Raw genomic sequence first — 17,068 nt, 5'->3', positions numbered from 1 at the left:
TATGAAAATAATGCATGTACATCTGAGTAAATATTATGAATGAAGTTATGTATTTTCCAAACAGGATTACAAAAAACAGAGCATCCCTGCATTTCAAAAGGAAGTGACACTTTTTGTTTTAATCAAAGGGAAATGACAAAACATGCAAAAAGTACTTAAAACTGTTAGATTTAAATGCATTTAACTTGTATTAATCTTGACAACTTAGATTTATAACATTACTTTGTATATTGAAAACGTTTCTTCTGAATTGTGCTTTACCGTGAAACCAACACATGCTTTGAGGTCATTGGTGGTTATGTACATGCATATATATATATATATATATTATATATTAATGTAGTCATTAGTATTGTAATGGGTATAACAGCAAGTGGTAATGTGCTAGTGTAAACATGCATAGTACAATGTGCATAATAACTTGAAGTTTGGCTATTAAAATATATGAAAGGTTTTTCATTAATTTTCTCTCTTAAAACAACAACTGTTATTTGTTTAAGGGTTATTTTTAGATATATGATTTTTATCATGTTTGTTTTTTTTTAAGTTTGAAAACCCTACAAGTAAATTAATTGTTTGTGAAGTTGGCCACAATAAAATAAATAAAGCTATGTATATTACATTTTTTGTTTATTGTTCTTCTAGTCTACAGTGGAATATAATAGGTATGTTAATATATCCTTTAATGATTTACATTCCATTGAGATTGTATTTCAAATATGGCATTTTCTCAAAAAATTTAAACAAGGAACTATTTTTCTTACTTGTATATGTTAAATTTTGTGTATAGATAAATATAAAAAAACTAGGAATATTTTCATTTTAATGTATTTTTCAACCTTCACTTACTATGCTAGTTTCACTTATCAATAAAGTTTTATAGAACTTCGTTAGATTTAATGTAAATGTACCTTTTCACTTCTGCTGGAAAACTCTTTTAGGGTGAATGTTTCTTCAAGTTAAAATTTTCTATTTTCTATAAGATTTTCTCATTTTTATCAAGAAACCTTATTTAAACTCGGAATGAATCGTAGATGAACATGTTTGGACTTGAAACCCCAAGTAATATTGAGATGCCAATTCCTCCATCCTAGGGTGATTCAGATGTCTGATAAAAATTTGAAAATGAATCAGTTCCTTAGAACACCACCGAGAGTCGTTTCTGCATGTAATTTTAGGCCAAGAACCACTAACCTAGAAGTTGTAGCCTGGTATTTGAATATATTAACATGTAGCTCATTTCACCTCTTCCCCCAACTAAATATCATTTTATTTAAGCATGAGTGAAATTTTACCTTTTATTCCTTCAAGATATAAAAGGCAACTGTATAAATTATAAATGTGCTTTGCATGCCTTAGGTGCTACAAAACCATTGATATGATTATTCTATGGCACCATTTGATGGAAACTTTAACAAGACCATTTAAATGTTCATAGAATATGGTAAGACCTCCAGTGGTTCTTCAAACATAAAGTTCTTTCATCTGAGATACTCCTAGTGACATAGTGGTATGTCTGTTGTCTTACAATGCTATAATCTTGGTGGGCAGGGAACAGATACAGCCCACTGTGCAACTTGGTGCTTAATTACAAATGAACTTCATCTGAGGCAACTGCTAAAGGCACAGCCAACAGTAATTGCAAAGAAAGTCAAATTTACCAAATGATCTCTGAAAATACAGTCAAGAATCTGAAATAGGGAAGAGATAATGCATAGTAGTGCTTTAATTACACATGATATTTCTAAATGTAAATTATTAGAATTAATATTCCCCATTTTGTTTTAAATTTTTACACAAGTAGCTGTTAGAATGTTCTGACATGAAGTTATTTTATTGCTGATAGAAGAGAGAAAGTGAAAAATGTTATAAATAGTTTTGATTTGAGATAATTGCTTGGTTATTTTACTTACAGTAACATCAGAAAGTAGAAAGAAAAAGCTTCATAGGTAATCAACCTCAGAAGTAGCATTATCTGACTGTTCTTTGTCTCTAGCAATATACTGTCACCTTCCATTGCTTTATCATTTTCTATCACCTACCTGAGCCATTACAAAACTTTTTTTTTCTTGCAGATGCATATGAATAGGTTCAGTTTCATTATGGGAAACATCAGTGCTTAATTTCAGGACTTTGAAGTAACTTGCTTACTTTTTTGTTTTGATGTGAGACATCATATGAAATAAATTCATAAATGATGAACTTTCATGAAGCAGTGTTATTGTGCAAACTTGATGCACCTGAGGTTGTAGCTCCATCTTCCTCATCAGTGACATATCTGTACTATATGTCTTCAAAGCATCACACACTTCTTGCACATGTTATCACAAAGCTTTTACACTCTCAATTCTACTTTCTCAATCTGCATCCAATACCCTTTTAAAGTTAAACCAGGTACATACTCTTTCAAAACTGCCTGAAATTGCACTGAGGTACAAATGGCATATAATAATTACTCCAATATGCCAAAACTTTCAAGGCAGACACTTGATTTTGCAGCATCTAGTATCAGGAGATTTAATATATGGCTTGTATGGGTTATATGTATTGCTTTGTTATTGATGTCCAACAGCATTTTGTGAACACTTTTATTGATGCCCTTCATATTGGAGCCATTTTCATAAGACTGGACTCTGCAGTTGCTGAAATAAATTTTCAACTTTGGTATATGAGACAAAAAAGCTTCAAGAAATTACTTCTCACTGAAGTCATTGATGTGATAAAATGTTCAGAAACACAAGCAACATCTGATATGCTACAGTTAACAAAACATAGCCTTATTGATAATTTTTTACTATGATCAGCAAAAGAAGTAAAGCCTATTATTACAGTAAAATATTTAACAGAGTAAACTTTCTTAACTGTCTTCAGCACAGCATGGTTCATAAGAAGTTTGAGGAATTCATTCTGTATTGTTTTGCTGAGATAGTGATCTCAAAGTTTCTTGTTCTGATTTTGGTTCAGATATTCTGCCGTTGTAGAACAGTTGTATCAAATCTGTTTTGCCAACTTTTAATCGTCTGTTGACAAGTTTACTTTGCATGGGTGAGAAATTTACTTGTTTCCAGTGAATAAATACAAATTCAAATAAACAACTAAAAATTAACAATTAAAGTTTGAGTATTTTATTTATCTGCACTAAATGTTTATAAATCTTTACACCAAAAGAAAACTTAAAATCTCTACATTTTTATTTAAATATTTTTGGAAGAAACTTATTGTAAAAATTACAATTTTTTCAAATATTTATGATGCACCTTTTTTTTATGTATTCCTGGTGTGGCTCAGCAGGAAAGAGTTAAAGCATTTTCTGGATGTAGAAGACAAAATGCAGAAAAAATAAACCATTCGTTTATATTCTAAACAATTTTTGTAACTGAGTAAACTGTATTTGTTTGTTTTTGTTTTTTTGTGAAATGATAAAACAAAACAATTTTGTTTACACCTAAGCGTTAACTGTGTAACAAAGATGACGTCTGTTAATTTTCATCGATTTACATGACAGATTACGAACAGTGATTGCTCAGAAAATTATTATTATTATGTGTGTAGGTTGCACAACATTTGAATAATATTCCAAGAAGAAAGTATATGTAAATGCATATATGATAACACGTTTCTGCTTTCAAGTTGCTGGTGTTGTTTTTGTTAGACTGAAGCATGACTGCTATTTGTTTACTAGAAAACAGGTTTTCTGTTGCTGGCAAAAGATATTTAACAAACAATATTAATATAGAATGCTTGTAACTTGTGCAAGCTTTTACTTCAATATGCACTATTTTTAATGTCACAAAATTGTCTCGAATGTTGTTAAGTCACACAAAAAAGGCAATTATGATTTTTCAGTAGCATTTAGAGCAGGAAAATGCAATCTTTTATCAACTGAACTATTTCACTGAGGAAAAGTTTCATTCAGGAGAACAAAACAGTTAATTACATCAAACAGGTAAGAAACATAGCTGATAAGTTAAAACATTAACATGCTACATTAGATATGTCAGAAATGTTTTTGCATGAGGTTTATATTTCTGTTATTGATCTAAAATGTCTCAGAACTACTGAGGATGAAGAATTGCATACTTCAAAACTTAAGGTGTTTAGAATTTTCCAAAGTCTATGTTGCATGACAGTGAACTTAATTCAGGGATATTGGTAGCTTATTTATGAGAAGAATGCTATGTTCAACATTTTGCATCTAAGTTCCTCATAAGGCACTTGACTCGTAATCCAAGGGTTGTGGGTTCAAATCCTCATCAGGCCAAACATGCTTGCCCTTTCAGTTGTGGTGGTGTTATAATGTGATGGTCAATTCCATTATTCATTGGTTAAAAGAGTAGCCCAAGCATTGGCAGTGGGTAGGGATGGTTAGTGGAGATAGCCTTTGTGTAGCTTTGAGCAAAATTCAAAACAAACCAAACATTTAGTTGTTAGGATTTTACAGCAGCAAAGAGGAAACTTCTACAAGTGAACATAGTTTATATTAATATTGTCACAAACTAAAATGTTATTTGATATCAAAATTTTCATTATCATGCATGGTTCCCTGGAATTCTATTGATTGTTTTTCTTCTTGTAAAAGAACTAAATGATGTGTTAGTCTGATTTATTCTAAACACTTTCAACATCTTTTTTGTCTATCCATGTTTTTATATACTAGAGCCCATGGTGTAATCTTTTTTGTACCTTACAATATGCCAGACTTCAGTGTTTATTACAAAATAAAAGCTAATATAAACACCTATACATAACTTTGGTGTTGGTTTTACTCATATTACATATTGGCAACCACATTTAACTGTAAATAAAATTGAACAACTTGTTTTATGCAAAAAATGTTTTCGAGATTTTTGTTATTATAGTCTGAATATATGAAAACTGAAGGTTGTGCTTGTAAAAAAAACTGCTGTAGAGTACATGGGATCATAAAACTAAAGTGGGTGAAATATATTTCATAGTAAGGCAGCATTTATGGTGATAGGAAATATTATTTTACCATTCCATTAATAAAGAGTATATCTTGTCAGGTAATTTTTCTAAATTTTCATGTACATAGTGAATCATATATTTGTAAAACAAATATGTGTGGAGGGAAGCCATGAACTTGCAGTATGTTCTCTACCTTAGACAAAGGTTGCATGGTACAGTGCTTGCTTGCTCCATAGGCTTTTATTTGCTTGGCCCCTGTTACCTTGGATTGTGGCCATACTCATTCTGAACAGTGTTTCAGGGACTTCACAAGTTCCTGCGATTTGGGGTTTATCTCCCTCAAATATGTAGCTTTGGAATTATGGTTGGTGTAAGAAATATAAAGATGGAAGGATACTGTACTAGGACTCTGATCTGATTTAAAAGTGGGCCATGCAGATGATTCTAGATCTTTTTTCCTGATTCTTCATTTCATCTGGTATAGACGTATTTTGGCTTTACTGTGTACTCGAAAGTTAGATGCTGTCTTCAAGATAATAGATGTGGCCAAATAAGTTAATAAACGTGTTATATAAATAGACTATTTTTACATTTGTGTTCTTTGTTTTTTATTTTCCATTGCTGCTCGTTTTCAAATTATTTGTATAATATGTGCGGAACCTGGATTTTGTAGATACTTTTCTACCACATATCAACGTACCTGAATACCACACGACAACACCCACGTGGTAAAAGTGAGCTCCCAAAGTAACAACATGACTTTTTCAAAGACCTTGACCTTTGTTTTTTTTTAACTTTATTTCGACGTTGATCTTAATAAAAGTTTCAATTCCGCCTTTCGAAAGCGCGTGGATCATCCAGTTTCCTTAAACTGTTTTTCACACATGATACGTTCAGAATATAAAATTCAAATAGTTATTTTACTAAACAGGAGTTGTCGTAGATTTTGTATAAACTTTAAAACTGTCGACTTAGTGTATACCTCGTGTACTTCGTACATCTGATTTATTTTTTTTCCTTTTTAACATAACTTTTCGGGTAGTACAGACAAGTATCAAAACGACGAAAAACAAATAAAGTGGCAGTGGAAGTATTTAACAAAAATACTTGTTAATACACACAAATATTTCTAATTTGAAGCTTTTTAAATGAAAAACGTTGTACAGCTTGTATCTATATAATCTTACAAGTAGAGCAATGGTGATTTAAGTAGGTCTTCATTGGTCTTTGTTCAGTCTCGTACTTCTTTTGGTTTATTTGTGGAAAAGCTTGTTTGTTAAGAATAACGTTAAACAATGTGTATCTGTTCTCTACCATCCCCACAGATATTAAAACCCGTGTTTTAGCATTATGAGCCTTCAGACATACCTCTTGAACCGTCCTTGAATCAGGGACGGCTAGCGCAGATAGCCATCGAGTAGCTTTGCGCAAAATTAAAAAACAAACAAACAAACTGTTAAGAGAACGAAAAATGAAACACTTTAAGAATCAGTGCATGTCGTAAATATGTAGCCTGCACTATGTGTCACTTGTCTGATATGTTAAGTTGGAAACTGTATTTGAGGTGAATACTTCAAACGTTCACGCATTTTCTTTTTCCAGGATTCATTTGTTTAACAATAGGACATGGATCGCTTAATATTTAAATATAAAATAGACTAACAAACAAACAAATAAAGACTCGTTTCGCTCTGATTTGTAATGCGTACCTTTCTTTCTGCGGTCAGTGGTTTTTATTTATAAAGGTTCTATCTAGCTGGGTTGAATATTGGTGGATAGTATTGTCAACCCAGTCGAACGGGTTATGTGCTATGTTTACTGAAACGCTAAGATGTTTTACACAATTTAACTTGCCTGCGTGTGTTTGAATGTTTAGGTTCTCTTCTTCCTGTAAGTTCGCATGTCTCTTTCTTTCCTTTGAATAACATATAACTGTTACGTTTCTTTGTTCCATTCTCTATTATTTACGTGTGTGTGTTTTAACACTACATTGTATTCTTCATTAGAAGCGTGGAGAAAACTCTTGCAAAACTAACCTGCAAATGTTTATACATATAAAAGACTTGTGCATTAACAACTTTAAAGATAAAAAATACTACAACCAAAGGTATATTTCACTAAGAAAACGCAACAACAGACAAATAATAATTAGTTAATAACAACAATGTGGGAAACAAAATGTTAACCTAGTAAGAAAGGCGTTTCCGGAAATAAATCTCACTCTAGGAATCCACAATAAGAGCAGATACGGGTCTGGGATCTATGCGTCCACGTCTAAAACTACCAATCACCTTGTGTGTGCAACCAGTTTTAAGAAAGTAGTTGATTTTAGTCAAAGAATATTAAAAACACAGCAAACGTTGGCAATAGATAAAATATATTTCCTGCATATTTGGTATTACAGTCTTTATACGTAGTTTTTGCAACTGCCTGAGTATGCTATATGAAAATGTTTTGGAATCTCACAACGACGTTTAGTCCATGTTGCCATGTTTGATCGTGCTCCCTCAGAAGACCGTGCATCTTGACAATAGTTTTACAGTGTATTTTTCATTGCAAAGAGCTACATCTTATGAATGTCATTTCAAACGCACACAATTCTTGCCTCCTTGCTTTCAATCATCCATTTACTGTATGGAGATGAGGTTCCCAGTGTCGTTTTGGCAGTCTTACTACACGAAAATCCACACACTGTGAAAAAGCAAGGCACTAGAAGTATATAAATCAATTTTCAAAATACAATATGATGTTTCAATAAACAATTTCATAAAACGTGTTAATATAAGTCATTTTTAGTGTGTTATACGGTTATTCGTAATATCCTCCAGCTGCTTGAAGTATGTGCCTGTTGAACCTATTTCTTGTGTCCTTTACAGACAGTCTTGTTCCTGATTTTATTGCCTGGTACACGCAGACAGCTTTTGTCACATCTTTATGTTTGTAGCTTTTCGTCTGTTACAAAACGCTGCTCTTTACATACCATAACTAGACTTGTTCCAAATCTCTTTATGAATGTTTCTAGATTCCTATGTTTATCAATTTTCATTTGCTTTCCAATGCCATTAAGCACAAGAGATATCGACAGCTTGGAAGTTCTAAATCCCCAATCTGAACACATTTTTGTGATCTAAGTCTTCGACTATTTTGTGTCGGAAAGGGTTATTACCCACCTTTCTCAAAACCTATCACACTACCAAGAAAATCTAAAAAGATATCAAAATGTAATTGTGATGTTTTAAAAACAATTTGGACCGAAAACTCTTGGTAAAAATGAAATAGAAACATTTATAACGTGAGCGCTTTCGAAAAGTGGACTTTTCTTCTTCAGGGGCAAAGTGGGAGTGCTGTTATGACATGTACTCTACTGTGTACTCTACTTTTTACTCTACTGTGACTTTGTAGCAACTGGTCCACCAGTATGTCAACAATTAGTTTATACCATTACCTTACTAAAATTCAGGACTAGATTCTCGGCAGCGGGCAGATCGTAAAGAACATGCTGTGGACAAAAATAATAAACCACAAAAAGGTAGTTTATTGGGCAAAATTAGACATCATCGGTCATTATGATTATATGAAATGAGTTTGTTTATTTTATAAATTTGAATTCTTGTAAAACTGCATTCATAAAATAATTTAACATAATATTGCTATTAGTTTTTAATTATGAAAAAGTGAAAGAAAAATACATACTTGAATATATTTAGATAAGAGTTTATAAATCGTGTGAGTTGTAATTTACGCATACTGATAAACACCTTACATTATCAGAGTTACAAAGCTAAGACTTGGTAAAAGGAAAATTCTGTGAGGTTCCTTTCAGCAGATTATTCTATATTCGGCATGGCAAAATGGTTTGGACTTACAATCTGAGGGTCACGGGTTCGAATCCCCGTTTCCCCAAACTTGATCGCCTTTTCAGCCATGGGGATATTATTTTGTGACGATCAATTCCACTATTCGTTGGTAAAATAGTAGCCCAAAAGTTGGTAGTGGGTGGTGATGATCTGGTCTTTCACTGCTAAATTAGGAACGGTTAACGCAGATAGTTCTTGTGTAGCTTTGTGCGAAATTCGAAACAAACAGATTATTGTGCTAACATTTATTTTAAAAGCAACTCACTAGCACAACTTTTGGAGACTCTACCTATTCCAAATAGACATGCATACAGTGCACAAAACGATTAAAATATAAACATAATTTTGTTATACTATTGTTATTAGAGAGTAAAAAACCCGCCACTGTAAGATAATGTCAATCCTTCCTTTCTTTGTTATATAAGCCAAGTACACGATCGCCAATGATGTTTTGCTTTACTGTTTTCGGTGCTGATACTTTCATTCACATACACATGATGTTAAATTCATATCTTCTGTGTTTATTACTACTGTTAATGTATTTTGACATGGATTTCCTGATTGCTCTCTCTCTAATCTTAATTCATTTTTGATTCTGGACTAAACTTCAGCTCAGCTAGTTTTTGGAGGAAGTTTATAAAGTTACTATTAAAACTAAAAAAAAATTATGTGACAAGTTCTGTTTGTTTGAATTTCGCGCAAAGCTACTCGAGGGCTATTTGCACTAGCCGGCCCGAATTTAGAAGTGTAAGACTAGAGGGAAAGCAGCTAGTTATCACCACTGCCAAATCTTGGGCAACTCTTTTACCAACGAATAGTGGGTTTGACTGTCATATCATATCGCCCCCACGGCTGAAAGGGCGAACATGTTTGGCGCGACGGGGATACTAACCCACGATCCTGAGATTATGATTCGCACGCCTTAACACGCTTGGCCATGCCTGGCCCTGATTATGTGACAAAATAAAATGTGTTTTACTTCTCCCACAGCAGCGGACTAGCAACCTATACTTCTCAATAAACATTGTTGTTGAAGTTATAATATTTTCTACTTACTGACCTATCAGTAATGCATGCTTCTCTACGAGGGCCTGGCATGGCCTAGCGCGTTGAGGCGTGCGCTTCGTAATCTGAGGGTCGCGGGTTCGCGCTCGCGTCGCGCCAAACATGCTCGCCCTCCCAGCCGTGGGGGCGTTATAATGTGCCGGTCAATCCCACTATTCGTTGGTAAAAGAGTAGCCCAAGAGTTGGCGGTGGGTGGTGATGAATAGCTGCCTTCCCTCTAGTCTTACACTGCTAAATTAGGGACGGCTAGCACAGATAGCCCTCGAGTAGCTTTGTGCGAAATTCAAAAACAAACAAACAAGCTTCTCTACGTATAACAAAAATTCTAATACCCAATAGTTAAAAATTAACCTCCATAGATCACATTGTTACAAAGGCCTTCCGCACGTAATTGAAATTCATTGTTTTTACTTTTATGCTTTCAATGAGGTTAAAATTTGTATTTTATGCTATGCCAACGAGTCTGATGAATTAACTGAAAAAGAGGATTATTTTATCTTAAAACAAAATTTATTATCCACATGATTTTGACCAAGGTTTCCAAAATAACACTGATGCTCACTTTTGTAATATTAACTGCATCCGCCATCTTGTTTTTGCAAATTATTTATGCAAGAGTAAAATATTAAAGTTAAAATGCTATAACAAACGTAAATTGATTGATTTCAGCGAGCTTTCTAAAACCTTGGAGAATTATTTTTATCTCTTAATAATATAATTTCCAGTTTTGTGAATACTGTTTTTAATCATATCATCGCAAAATTAAAAAAAAAAAAACAAGCCATGTTACTATTTTAATGAAAATGCAACTGTTGCTTTTAACCGATATTTTATAACAAGAGGCCTTAATATTTTGGAAAACTTATGACAATTTCTGATAAAAAGCTGATTGTGTCTGGCTACATTGTACTTTATTAATGTTTTGTTGCCTTTATTTTCGTTTACAAAGGAAAATTTTGATTTATTCTGATTGTGTGTGGCTGAATAAAATAATCCTTTTCATATTACTTTTTGTAATTCATATTTCATATCTTATCTTTTATTTCTTTATTATTATTATTATTATTACTTAATTTTATTTTGTTCTCTTAACACTTTGGATTTATTTGCTGATTGGGTTGTTAATTCTTTATTTGATTTTGTTACTTGGCAATTATGTTCCCATAAATATCTACAGCAGTGAATGCGAACTTAGCTTTAGAACATTTTGAGTCCAATTAACTACCAGCATTTGGCTCTATGATAACTTCAGTTTTGTTAAGCTGTTTATGCCCGGTAGATTTTCTCCAACACTGGTGTATATTTGAAGAAATGAACTAGCTACACGCTTTGTGCTTTATAAAAAAACAAATGGATTATTTCAGAGCTATTTGAATGCTGGCCATAATTTCCAAGAGAGTAAGTGAGAGACATGCTTCTGTAGTTTTTCAAGGAACTTGTTTTTTAATAAAACATCGGCATGCATACTCCAGCTAAAGAAACTGCCCTTCCCACTTTTGAAATCAAAGCTACGTCATTGGATACACCATTTATAATTCTACTTTTCTGTGCATTTATTTTGTTTTTACACGTATTTAATTTAGATAAATACAGATCTAACCACATTTTTATACACCACATGGAAGTTGCAGTGTGGACAGGAGTAAGAATTGATAGGTACATTGATCTCTGTATTCTGTACAATGATATTACTACTTCCACACATTATGTGAATCACATCTCATTTCCTTTTGTTCTGCTATATGATGATGCAACAACTGTCCCAACGTTAGTTTAATTCCTAATAACTTCCAAAATTTGAACGCAAGTAAAATAAGGTTCCCTGTCTTATATTCTCTTAGACTTTTGATATATTGGTCAGTATAGATTTATTTAGAAGTTCACAAAAAAATATTTTGAAGCAATCAGTTGACTGTTAAAATGTGCTCTTACTGAACTAAATTTGTTTTAAACCTACGTGTTTTATCAAATTCTTTTAAGAAAATAGTTTATTTTGATGCTTACGTAAAAACTACTACAAAATGGCCTTGTGGTTAGGACGATCGAATTATAGTCTGTGGGTTGTGGGTTTGAATTCTTTCACCTAACATGCTCATCCATTCAGCCGTTGGAGCGTTATTATGTCCAATCAATCCCAATTTTTAGTGATAAAAGAGACCCCAAAAGTTGGAGGTAGGTAACGCGTTGACTCTACCCTTCTCTTTAGTCTATTCCTTCTACATTGGGGACAGTTAACTCAGATAATCAACAATCTTCATATATTATTTAAAATAATTAATTATTAAGATTCAGGTGACGCAGTTTATAACTGCTTTAAGGAAAACAAATAATATTCTGTAATAATCTAGTGAGCAAATTAAATAAATGTGTATATATTCACTTGTGAAATCTGAGTGTGTGCTTCCCTCTAGTGGTTAAAATAAATATTTTAGTGATCAAATGTGAACATTTCTGCTTGTTAAAGATTTAAGGATATATCAAACAAAACTCCAGCTCAGCGTTTTCTAGTTTTGACGTAACTACAAGGTCATGTACTTTTATCACTGACTAAATGATATGGAATGCTCAAATATTCTTTGTTAGAGCTTTAATGATTTAATCGTAAAACAAGAACACAAACATCTTTTAATATCATTATTATGAAGCATGATTAATCATTTTGGTTAATAATAATATTAACACTTCTACTTGTGAACCAACGTTATTTATTGTGTTTAAAATATAAATACATGTTTATAAACTGTTCGTGCCCTAAATAAAACAAACATCCAATTAATACAAATTACGTTACGTAAAGCCCCCCCTTGTGTGTCAACGGTAATTTTACGGACTTACAACACTAAAATCCGGAGCTTGATATCCCGCAATGAACAGAAAGCAAATAGTCATTTATGGAGCTTTGAGTTAGTATCCTGCTGGAACAGCTGCAAGTCTTCAGATTTAGAACGCTAAAATCAGAGCTTCGATTCCCCTCTATCGGGTCCGGCATGATCAGGTGGTTAAAGCACTCGACTCGTAATCCGAGGGACGCGAGTTCGACTCCGTCATACCAAACATGGCGTGGAGGCGTTATAATGTTTTAATCAATCCCACTATTCGTCGGTGAAAGAGTAGTCCAAGAGTTTGTAATGGGTGGTGATGACTAGCTGCCTTCCTTTTAGTCTTACACTGTTAAATTAGGAAAGGCTAGTGAAGATAGCCCTCGAGTAGCTTTGCGTGAAATTAAAAAGAAACCAAACCAAAACCAGCTGAAACATATGCATGTTTACACAAAAAGTCGTAATAGAAGAACACCTAACGAGAAGAAAATAAGTTAAAATGCGAAAGTAAACCCCTCACAATAACACAAAATAAATCAACAGCAATATAAACTTAACACACAAAACACACTTTTAATATCGAGGAAAGCAATAAACTAAGTGTTAAAAATTCTATAGGATCTGCATTTTTTATTCTTATATATTTTGTGTTGACGTTTATATTCTTGGTGCAGTTTATTCACGAATTCAATATTATATGAATGAATGATTTCTTGCAATGTTCCAATTTGTGTGGTATGTAGATATAAATAGCACTTTCTGTCTTCTTTTTTGATAAGAAAAATTACAAAATTTATCGCTCATTAAGAATCTATACAATTTTTGCTTGGATAGGTGGTCTAAAAATAATAACATCTTTTTGCGATGAAGACAACAAACTTCAAATAAATGTTTTTTCTAGATTTATTTGGAATTGTTTGTCATATTTCTACAAATGGTTTCTATTCTAAAAAACTTTAAAAATAATATCTCTTCTACCTGTAGGATATTGACGTAACACTGTACATTGTACAAAAAGTTAAATGACCAAAGTATTCTACAATGGCAGAGCAGATGACATATGAAAATTATGGTCTTCCCGATGTTAAATGAGAGCGGCCAGTAACGTAGAAACGTTAATCACTGTGAGCAAATCCATCATTTCCTGTTTGAGAAAAATTTTAGACTCAAACGTCACTACCCAAAATCTTAAGTGAGTTTACTGATGTAATAAATCTTGAGGGAAAAATGTGTTAATCAATTCACAAGTCTAATAAAAGACACCTGTTTGAGTTGCATAAAAGCATGCATAAAACCCATAAGTATGTACATTATTTTTGTGCCTTTAAATGAATAACACTGATTTCATTTTGTAGTGCACATCGTGTCTAGTCTCTTTATTTCAAAGCTGTAAACTCAGCCAGTTTAGAAATTCAGCATAATTTCGTAATTTATTATGTGATCTTATCATTATAAAGTGGACTCACCTAATATTCTTTGAGGAAATCAGTTTAACTTGAAAAAAACAGAATAATATTTATTGTCATATACTTCAACATTTCTCCAATTTTATGTTCATAAAATAAAATAGAAGTAATAATGATGATGATAAAACCTTGTCACCAGGTGGATCAGCGGTAATTCTACAGGCATAAAAATCTATAATCTTGAATTTGATTCGCCAAGCTGGATGTTGGATAGAGCGTAAATAGATCGTTATGTAGCTATGCGATTAAACAATAACAACACTAAAACCTCATTTTCAAAAATCAGATTAATTTCTGTTATAAACAGCGTGAGTAAGAATAATTTAATTTTCTTTTTACGGGAAATAAAAAACACTTTTTTGTTGTTATACCCACATTTGACCTTGTAGTTCTGTAGTCAATACAATGCTAAAGGTTATCTGTATATTTACTGTTGTGGAAAACTGCTTGCGCCTAGCATTTGGCAAGCAGTAAAAACTGATATATCTTTGGCCAGGATAATAAATGTATTGTGGAGAAATTTCATTTTCTTCCGAGGTTACAATCTGTTTAAAACTGTGTCCAACTAAAAGTTGCTATTACTTTTTAGCGCAAAATTTGTATGGTTTCCTTGTAGTAAAGCCACAATAAGATATTCACTCTGTCTATAGAGGGGTTTGGTTTGTTTTGAATTTCACGAAAAGCTACTCGTCGCGGGTTCGAATCTCCGTCCCACCAAACATGCTCGTCCTTTCAGCCATGTGGCGTATAATGTGACGGTCAATCCCACTATTCGTTGGTAAAAGAGTAGCCCAAGAGTTGGCGGTGGAGACGGTGATGACTAGCCTTCCCTCTAGTTTTACACTGCAAAATTAGGAATGGCTAGCTCAGATAGCCCTCGTGTATCTTTGCGCGAAATTCAAAACAAATCAAACCAAAACCTTAGGATAGCTTGCTATCATTTATTTTATTCTTATTAACTTTTATCTTCACTGAGAAAATATGGCTTTATATAAAAAATACAAAAATGTAATTCTTATTAAGATGCATGAACCATCTGCATGACAGGTGATAACTTTCATTGGAGAACAAGAGATGTGTCCCTGAGCCATTCATTACCTGACCTAGCTATAGAAAATATTACTGTTCTTTTCTATTCAGTATGCGCTGCGTTATTTTAATATTTCTTAATAGAGAGCTCATGAGATGCCCTAGTTGACTAATATTGTATACCACACTTTCGTTGTCTGAATGTCGTTTTCTGTAAGCGGTTTTGCCAGACGCAATGAATAACATATTATAAAAAATGTTGGATCCATGTGTTTTATGTAAATTCTGTTATTTAAAATGTGGGGCGAGGGACGATTTATGATGGCTTGAAATAAAGGAAGAGAGAGTATGTTCGGAGGTACTACATTTTTATTTCTTACTTAGTTTAGAAATTGTTTAGTTTATCAATATTTTAAAAAACTTTCAAATATGTGTACTTTTAAAGTTTTTGGTGGTGATTTCTTTCGTTAGAAACTCGAAACTTTTTCTTCCTTATAAAATCATACAAATATTTTAAGTTTATTTTCCAAATTCCCCTTTTCTCATAAATTTTTAGTTTTGCTTATGGTTTGACTAGGTTTAAATTTCGCGCAAAGCTACACGAGTGCTATCTGCGTTAGCCGTCCCTAATTAAGCAGTTTAAGACTAGAGAGAAGGCAGCTAGTCATCACCACCCACCGCCAATTTTTGGGCAACTGTTTCACTAACGAATAGTGGGATTGACCGTAACATTATAACGCCCCCACGGCTGTAAGGGCGAGCATGTTTGGTGTGACGGGGATTCGAACCCGTGACCCTCGGATTACGAGTTCAGTGCCTTAAGCATCTGGCCATGCCGGGCCAGTTTTGTTTATAGGTAAAAACAAACCTTCTACGCAATAACGTATTCTACTTTCTACACTGTTTATGTCTAAACTGGATTTAAGTGTTATGAAATTTCAAACTTACCTTTGTATCACCAGAAGATTTATGCTTTGGAATAGACCATAATCTCCACAACCATTTCTATGTGACTCAACACAGATGTCGAGAAAAAAAAACACATTTCATTGTAATTTTTAATACTTGTTTGTTTCTGATGTCAACAGTTGTAAATTAGAAAGGATTATTTCTGAAGTGACGTCTTCGATCTGGCTGATCAAATCATGTGTCGCATAAGTTTCTTTGTTTGAACATCAGTCAACACGGGTAAAAATCGACACGATCATAACTGTGACTAAGGACTCTCTTATAGGGCGACAATTCGACATTCCAAGTTTTATCTCCTGACTGACATTTTCCCTAATGTCCCATATCAGAGAGCGTCACAGCAACAGAAAAATAAACTGGCATGCGACTTATTTTTATAACATGATATATTAAATTCACTAGTAAAGTGCTGATCAATGTTTGTTTGAAAAATGAGTTTTTTCAGCATTATTAGTAACTTATGAACATTGCTTGATAATGTAAAATTTTATCAGCGAAATAATAAACAAATAGTTAGGAAAGTATAAAGATGATTCCCTCATTCAAGAATTAAGTATTTATTTGTTCTTGAGAACTTGATAATAAATGGCCGGCATAACCAGGTGGTTAAGGTACTCGACACGTAATCTGAGGGTGGTGGGTTCAAATTCCCATCACACCAAATATATTCCCCCTTTCAGCCGTGGGGGCGTTATAATGTGACGGTCAATCTCACTATTCATTGGTAAAAGAGTAACCCAAGAGTTGAAAGTGAGTGGTGATGTCTAGCTACCTTTCCTCTTGTCTCACACTGCTAAACTATGGACGGCTAGCGCAGATAGCCGTCCAGTAGCTTTTCGCGAAATTCAACACAAACAAAAACAATGATAATAAATAAAATTTGCCAAATGTCGATTATATTAAGTGATATTTTCTGTCGTATTTTAGCACCGCTTCT

This window comes from Tachypleus tridentatus, chromosome 12, assembly GCF_004210375.1.
Source record: "Tachypleus tridentatus isolate NWPU-2018 chromosome 12, ASM421037v1, whole genome shotgun sequence".
Classification (NCBI taxonomy): domain Eukaryota; kingdom Metazoa; phylum Arthropoda; class Merostomata; order Xiphosura; family Limulidae; genus Tachypleus; species Tachypleus tridentatus.
This window is presented reverse-complemented; position numbering follows the sequence as displayed.